We start from the raw sequence: 9,198 nt of genomic DNA, 5'->3' as shown, positions 1-9,198 counted from the left end.
ATTCATAAGTCAGCTACATCAGGCAGGTTTTGATGGTATCTTTATAAATAGGCCAGAGCTTTCAAATGCCTGATGGTATCTCTCATGTTGACATGAAAGGCATTTAGAGGTTGGAATATGCTACTGGTACAACTTGTATTCTTGATACAGCTCGTGAGGCCTATTAACTTCCTATCGTACAAGGAACAAAATATCACTGAAATGTAATAAATTTAATGGCGATACAAGAAATGCTTTTATAACTGTTTTAAAGGAGCAATGTGAGATAATGACTTTTATATTAGATATTTAGAAGTAAAAACACAAGCAATTTTAATGTTTAAAATAATAACAAAATAAAAGGATTAAAAAAGTCCAGAGACATAGCCACTGATGCATAATGCCAAGATGGTTTCTTATCCATTTGTGAATTAGATTGAGCCTGCCTTTGCAAAGTACATATACTCAGTCTGTCTTCATAATTCCAGATGCATGCACACATCTTTTATCTTAAAATTGGCTAAAGGATTAGGAGTTTTCATAGTGAGATATTTATCAAACAACTGTAAACATAAAAGATTCTGGGCTAGAAGTAGTATATGAAACATCATTTACTAATTCTAAGCAGGTCCCTGCACACTGTAAATTCCTTTATATTTTTCACAATTACTGGAGCTAAGCATTCTATTCCACACATCGTCTTCCCTCTGACTGCTGTCCTGTCCTGACTTCCCAGTCAGCTCTCAAATCCATACAGGATTCTTTCACTAGGCTTAAAATACTTTCTCTAGGTATTGCCCCCATGCCAAACACACACACACACACACACACACACACACACACTGTACCATAAAAATAGGCACCCAACCCCTATCATCCTAGGAGATATCTATACTCCTTTGAAGGAAATTAGAATGTGTCACTTCAAAATATGCCACTTTGGCATACTTATTATTTTTAATCCAGGAACTTAAGAAACAGGTGAAAGCAGGACAGTCAGGCCTTCCTTTTTCTGTCAAAGAAGTTCTTTAGCAAATATAATCTTAAAGTCCACAGCAGGAAACACACTGGGGAGAAACCCTTCCAGTGTCCCCAGTGTGCAAAGTGTTATTTGCAGAAGGAGAAACTGTTGGAGCATAAAACCCGAAATTATATGAACGTCTGGGAATAGGTCTTCACGTTCTCCGTGTTCAGGACACCCACCGCTGGAGGATGGAGCTGTAGCTGCGCCTGGCGTCCCACACGAAGAAGAAAGATGCCCTACAAGTGTTCTTCCCACACCCTGCAGTTCACGGAGGAGGACTTGCAGAGCCCCACCATCAAGCTGCCCCGAGCTGCCAAGCCCCACGTCTATCCCACTGCGCCAAGTGCTTCGGTCCCAAGGGAACTGCAGCTGCAGCTGCTTTTAAGCACCATGTGGAGAAGCTGTTTGTGCGCAAGGACTGGGGGCACCACCCTGGAACAGAAATAGCCTGCAGATGCACATGAGGGCCAAGCACAGGAATGACACGCCGTCTGCCTGTGAATTCTGCAGCCACACCTTTACCCAGGAGGCCGATCTCAGTCTGCACCTGCACACGCACTTGGGCAAGAAGCCCTTGCAGGGCCCCCTCTGTGGCAAGACCGTCTGTGCCCAAGCCAACCCGGACAAGCGCAACCATACCCATTCGGCTGAGAGGCCCTTCGGTGTGAGTTCTGCAACAGCCTTTCCCCTAAAAGGAGTCCTGCTGAAACACGTGGCCAGCGGCCACCAGGAGAGTCAGTCCCGCTTCTGCCAGCAGCCGGGTGTACACGTCAGAAGGCCCAAGGCGGTGCGGAAGTTCAAGGGCGCTGAGTGTGGCTCTAAGTTCACCTAGCAGGCAGGCGCCCCTGCGGAGGCGCGCGGAAATTCACGAACAGGCGGAGAACTACAGCCAGCGGCAGCACAAGCCCGAACCTAGTCACTGCAGACCCGATAAAGATGGTGGTGGTGGTGACACTCCAGCCGCTTGGAGAGCTGGAGCTGGACTCGGCCAAGGTCACCGTTAAGTCCCTGCCCTGGACGGCCTGGTCTCACAGTTCTCGGGTCAGAGACAGTGCGATGGTGGAAAGCTTTGCGAGCCCAGGCGGCAGGGGGCCCTCACTCATCACCCCTATTATCCCTGAGGACTGTGACACGGGGCCCCTCCACCCCACCACAGCCCGCAGGGCCCCAGCCCCCAATAAACCACCTGGCTTTGGACTGGGGGGGGGGAGGGGAGGGTTGTTGTTGTTGTTGTTGTTGTTGTTGTTGTTGTTCAGTGCTTCTCTGGTGATCTTCGCATCTTTGCTAAAAAGATCTGCTCGCAAAAATTCCATACCTAACCCTCATTTAAAATAGCCCGGAATCTTTCTCCCCCGTCACTCCTGCAGCATACTGTCCTTTTTGGCAGACTTACTTTTCTCCGTAGTCCTTATGCATTCATCATTATCCAGCATCCTGTTTAATTTACATATTTTATCATTGTGTCTTCCCACTAAAATATAAGCTTTATGAAGGTATGGAGTTTTATGTTTTGTTTGCTGCTCTATCTCCAAAGCTTAAAACAAAGCCTGGCCCGTAACAGATTATTGATCAACATTATTTTATGTTTTTAAAGTGAATATATGTGTAAGTTTCACACATACTAGGACCTAACAGTTCACTAGTTCCTTAGAGGAGCACCTTGACATAAAGGTCATTAGCTGCACAAGGAGGAAGACATAGTAAGTTACATAAGCAACTGCAATTTTTTTTTAAGATTTTATTTATTTTTTGAGAGAGAGAGACAAAGAGAGAGAGAGAGAGAGCGCGCACACACAAGCGGGGGAAGGGGGAGGGAGAAACAGACTTCCCCGCTGAGCCAGGAGCTCCACGGGAGACTCGATTCCAGGACCCTGGGATCAGGACCTGAGCTGAAGGCAGATGCTTAACCGACTGAGCCACCAGATGCCCCAGCAACTGCAAATTTTAGATAAAGAACAGATGCTTGTGTGGCTCTCTCACATAGTAACACAGAACTCTTGTAGTCTCTTAAAATCTTATTTGACTGAGGTCATAGCTGGGGCTACCATGGATATACCTGCAAGAAGGAATTGTGTCACCCACGGTATAGAAGAGGAAGGACTGAGAAAAGAGGCACCATGACATCTGACACCTGGTATCAAAGAATTCACTGTCAGTGGAAACACATACAACTGATGTAACATCTCTTGCCGCTGGTGATGAGCCTGCTCGAGGCCCATTTCAACACCGAGTTACTTCAAGAGTCACCAATTTGGAATCTACAAAACACTGAAAAGCGATTTGTATCTTTACTAAAATTGCTCACGTAAGTGCCTGCAGATAACATGCGTTCAAATTTCATTCAGTGAGTGTGTTAAGGGCTCCAACCATGTGCCAGGCACTGTGGTAAGTCCTGGGGAAACGGTGGTGAACAAGATGCACAAATAATCCACTTTCTTGGAGCTTGAAGTCATGTGACATGGGAATATTCATCGCATAGAGATTGAATATTCTTTCTGCTGTTTATAATAATTGCATATTCTTGTTATTGTTTATAAAGTTACATTTATGTTTATGAAAAAAATGGCAAAATGATTTCCAGATTGCTTGGAAAGGAGCACAGGGGAGTTTTCCAAAATGACGGAAAGGTTCTTAATCATGATTTGATGGCAGTTACACAGATGAATACATTTGTTAAAATTCATAGAACTGTGCACTTAAATTATAGGCATTTTATTATATGTACATTATCTTGATCAAAAATACAAAAGTATATACTCTTTTTTTACCAAATTCTAAATATAATATATGTTCTTGTGGAAAATTGGAAGGAGGAAATACATCTGTAAAATAGAAAATTTATATGATTAATAAGCTTTGGGATTTGATTTAGATTAAAAAATAAATAAGATCTTAATGACGATAAACTGTGCTGAGGTTTTTATAATTCATATATAATCAATATAATCCAAAAATTTTGACTGTAAATCAGCCCAATAAACTCTTTCAATATTTGCAAATTTAAAATAATCTTTAGGGGCGCCTGGGTAGCTGAGTCGGTTCCAAGCGTCTGCCTTCCACTCAGGTCAGGATCCCAGGGTCCTGGGATGGAGCCCCACATCAGGCTTCCTGCTTAGTGGGGAGCCTGCTTCTCCTTCTCCCTCTGCCTGCTCCCCCTGCTTGTGCTCTCTTGCACGCTCTCTCTGTCAAATAAATAAAATCTTTAAAAATAATAATAATAATGATCTTTAATTGTCCTTTAATTACAAAAGTGATTAATGTTCATTTACAGGAAATTTGGAAAACACAAGGAGATAGTCATCCAAGAGCTAATAATCATTTGGTATATTCCTTTGCAGCCCTTTTTTTTGTGATACATTTAAACATAAATGAATTCATACTTACCTGTACTTTTGTATCCTGCTTTTATCTTTATTATCAAAACATAGGCATCTCCCCGTATAATTCAAAACCATTTGTAGAAATGATTTAACATGTGTATATAATTTTCAGTAGTATTGAGAGAGGGTATTGTGGTGGAGAGAGCTGTTTAGAGCTAGCTACATTTATTTGTGAATTCCAGCTCAGGCAATAACTGGCCTTTGACCTGGATTAATCTTTTTAATTCTGTTCAGGTGTGTAAAAGATGTAACTATCTAAACATGTAAAATAAGATAACAATATCTTCTTTGCAGGGCACTTCATATATTCTTATAAAATATATTTAAGCCCTCTAGCACTGTTACATACCTAGCATATACTCAATAAATGATTATATAGTCCACATATCATAACTATTTTTATATCGTAACTAGCTTAACCATATTGTTAGACAATAATATTGTTTAAATTTTTCTCTGCTCTAACAAAGTCTACTTGAAATAATTTGTTTTTCTGATTAATCATAGCCTAGATTTCTACAAATATCATGTTAGTCATTGATAATAATATCACATACATCATTCTATGCATATAATTAGACCTATCACAATTTCTTTTATATTATAGCCTTCTAGTTCCTAAATTCTTAATTTCAATTATTCTCTATTAGAGTTGAAACTTCGATAATTTTTAAGTAACACTAATTGTGTATATTTTTTCAGAGCTCTTGCATATCTGAAAATATCTTTCTTTTGTCTTCACATTTTAACTAGAATTCAGCTCTCTTAACTAGCATTTTGCAAAAGTTGCCCTCAAAACTCTTTCGACTTTTTACTTTTCTTAACTAACTTCTGTTCATATAACTGCAAAGAAATTTAAGTCACACTGAATTTTTTCAATTAATTTTTACATGCTTTTTCTTTCTGAGAGACTAGAATATGTATTTTTTCTTAAAACACACTGAATCATATTTGAGATTTAGAATTTTATCTCCTTGCACTACCAGGATAGGGATTATTGCTTCTGTGGGTTTTTGAGTTTATATTCCAGGAATATGTATTATTTATTATTATGACTATTATTTTAATTATATTCTTATCTCCACATCTATAATATTTATATTATATGCTTTTTAATTCATTCATTTAGTTGTCCTTCATGTTCTTAAAAATCTTCTCTTGTTTTACATCAATGCCATTTAACTGATTTTCTGTAACGCCAATTAGACTCTTCGTTACCAAAAATGCAGATTTTGAAGTCTGCTCTAGATTTTCTACTCTACTTCTTATTTTTAAAATTATTTTCAGATATATGCTTTCCCCTTTCCAATTAATATCGCTATGTTTTTGTCTTAAGGAACATTTTCAAAAATCCATTATTTTTAATGCACATGTATGGTGGGGGGATTTATCTCTTTGTTTTATGTCTCTTGATCCCTATTAAAAGAAAGATGTTGTATGGTCTGGATTGCCAACATACGGTGCACCTGTCTTGTCTTTATCTTATCACCCTCTCAATCATTATTTTGGGAAGGGAATGGTGTACCTCTCTCAAGTCTCAACTCCAGAAGTCTGGCTATTGTGCCCATCTTAGCGTAATTTCTCTGCATAATCAGGATTGATTTAGTTGGCTGTGGGAGGTGGTTCCCAAACTTGCCATCCTCATATGACAGGGAAGAGATGATATATAGTGAATAACAGGACACAAATTATTTTGTTTTGTTTTCCTTTTAAACAAATACTACACGCAACTCATAGTAAATCAAATCTCAGAGCCTCTGCCCTAACATTTCCAACAACCAAATCTCTACGTCTATCTGTGTTTGTCTTTACCCATGAGCACTGTACTGGCTAAGAAACAGTTAGCCATTCCCACTTTTCTTATTCTTCTAGCTGTGAATGTTTAAAGAAAGAGAAGGTATCGGTAGTGGGTCCTGAGTGATAGAAGTTAAGGGATGTAGCTATTTCAGAAAACCACGCTCATGGAAGGGAGAGAAAGATGTTCAGTTTTCTGGTTCTGCAAAGCTGTATACAAGCTTTCTTAAGAAAAGGGCAATATGGGCGCCTGGGTGGCTCAGTCATTAAGCGTCTGCCTTCGGCTCAGGTCATGATCCCAGGGTCCTGGGATCGAGCCCCCCATTGGGTTCCCTGCTCCTCGGGAAGCCTGCTTCTCCCTCTCCCACTCCTGCTGCTTGTGTTCCTGCTCTCGCTATCTCTGTCTCTGTCAAATAAATAAATAAAATCTTTAAAAAAAAAAAAAAAGAAAAGGGCAATATATTGTAGCTATCTGTATCAGGCAAATTATGCATTTTCAGTCCAGAAGGTGGCACAAACATAAACTATGATTTTTATCTCCCATTTCAATTCTCAGTTCACTTAGTGAAACACTGAGTTTCTGCTAACTGACTTCTGTTATATGAAATTTCAATGCTATTATAAACTGTCATTATTCAAATTAAAGTTAGAGTTTTAATAGAAAATTGGGAAGTGGCAGATTCAGTCATCCTAACCAGTCAATGTTTCAGTGAAATGCTCATGATTAAAAAATATATGCCAATGTGTCTGAATTAAAGTTTTTTAATAGATATCACTTACTAGTGGTTCACTAAAGGTAAAATAAAATTACTAAAGCTATGTTGTTTTATATTTTCCTTATAGGAGAAATTCAATTTGCTTAAAGATATTTAATAAAAGAACATCGTTAATCAAATTCTGTGCTTATCTTCCATCGTTTTCCATCAACAATGTTTGGTGAGTGTCCTCTACTAGATAATTGACAGAGCGGCAGGTGTTAAAGAAAAAGAAGCAATATAAGCATTTGCTGTTCTATTCCTGATTCTTAGAATACTGAGTGTCACAAACTAACATATTTATTTTAACAAGAGAAAATGTGGTAGGAGAAAATATATTTTTCCAAAATACCTTTTTTTCATATTATATATTGTTTCTAATTTACATGTTATTCACTGTTATAAAATAAGATACCCAAAGAACATATATTTTGTTTTTGGTACAAAATTCTCCTTTTGTGAACTTTTCTCCTAGATTCAATTTTCTAATACTTTATAGATGCCCACTAATTCTTCTTCGAATTCTGATGTTTGCTGAGACCAATAGGAACATTATCTCATAATATCTGTTATATTTCTGTTTCTTCTGAACTGTTCAATTTCATTTTTGTCTCGTGCCCACTTATTTTAACTATAATGCTAAACTGATGAGCAGCTATTCATTTTTTGTACCTAAGAACCAAATTGTTCTAACACTTATACATATCCAATCATTCCCCATTTTATAAATGCACTATTTTTTTTTTTCTCTTCTAAAGGGATCCATCCTGGAATCTGTCCCCAATTTTATAATTTTGAATGCAATTTTTCTCACATATGTTAATCCTCCTTTTTTCTATTATTTTGGAATTTCCATTATTTCTCTGCCATTAATTCACTTGATATTCCGTATTGCTTCTGACTGAATGGGTTATTATCAGGTTAAATAGTAACATATCTCTCTCTATATATACTATATACACATATAGTAGTACAACTGTAGACATACACACAAACACACGTGTGTTAGTCTTACTCTATAAATATGTTAAGCTTTAAAAAAAGACGTATTAAAAATAATAAATAGTAATTTAGAATTATCAAATTTAATTTGATCATAATTTTAAACTACTTCTTAGCAGGTTTTGCTCAAAACCTCTCTTATTGGGAGCAAGATGGCAGAGGAGTAGGAGACCTGGATTTCGTCTGGTCCCAGGAATTCGGCTAGATAGGGATCAAACCATTCTGAACACCTACGAACTCAACAGGAGATCAAAGAAAAGAACAGCAGCAACTCTCTGAACAGAAAAGCGACCACTTTTTGGAAGGTAGGACGTGTGGAGAAGTGAATCTGAGGCAATATTCAGGAGGATAGATGGAGGGGGAGGAAGCCTCCGTCAACAGCTTCTGGCAAGTGATAGAACCACGGAGCACAAAATCGGAACTTTTAAAAGTCTGCTCCGCTGAGGGACGTCGCTCTGGTGGCTAAGCGGGGGGTGGAACCCTCCGGGACAGTGTGGTCTCAGGACCCTCGGGGTCACAGAAAGACCGGGGGTGCCTGAGTGCGGCAGAGCTCCCAGGTATCGGAGCAGGGAAGCCGGCTGCAGAGGCGGAGCCCAGGCGCGGGCTCTCAGCTCGGGGTGGCCATGAACCGTGATCCGCGGCACAGTCGGGCCCCTGCTCCTCCAGCAGGGACCCAACAAGCGGCAGATCCGGGGAGACGCACCTTCCTCCCCCAGGAGGAGCTGCACGGGAGTGCACCGCAGGGATCTGCTGGGTTTGGAGACTCCACATGGGGTCGGGTGCCAGAGATAGAAATGTGCGGTCACAAGCCGGGCGAGCACGGAGTGCGGCCGGAGACCGGGGAGACGGGAGTGACTGACGGCTTTTCTCTGGGGGCTCACTGAGGAGCAGGGCCTCAAGTTCTGGCTCCTCCGGGGCAGAGATTGGGAGGCCGCCATTTCACTCTCGTCCTCCAAAACTGTGCAGAAAGCTTGCAGGGAACAAAAGCTCCCGAGAGCAGGGCGCCTGGGTGGCTCAGTTGGTTAAGCCACTGCCTTCGGCTCAGGTCCTGATCCTGGAGTCCCGGGATCGAGTCCCGCATCGGACTCCCTGCTCAGCAGGGAGTCTGCTTCTCCCTCTGACCCTCCCCCTTCTCACTCTCTCTCTCTCTCTCATTCTCTCTCTCAAATAAATAAATAAAATCTTTAAAAAAACAAACAAAAAAAAAAAGCTCCCGAGAGCAAACCCGAGCAGATTACTTAGCCCAACAGGCAAGGGCAGGGCA

The 9,198-nt window shown here is 40.4% G+C and overlaps 1 pseudogene; it reads left to right on the top strand.

Annotated features, from left to right (window-relative positions):
- Positions 1-1,000: 1,000 nt before the first annotated feature.
- On the top strand, positions 1,001-2,044 carry LOC118007315 (annotated as a pseudogene).
- Positions 2,045-9,198: the final 7,154 nt, after the last annotated feature.

This window comes from Mirounga leonina, unplaced genomic scaffold (genome assembly GCF_011800145.1).
Source record: "Mirounga leonina isolate KUSES-001 unplaced genomic scaffold, KU_Mleo_1.0 Mir_117135, whole genome shotgun sequence".
In the NCBI taxonomy this organism is placed as follows: Eukaryota; Metazoa; Chordata; class Mammalia; order Carnivora; family Phocidae; genus Mirounga; species Mirounga leonina.
This window is presented reverse-complemented; position numbering and strand designations above follow the sequence as displayed.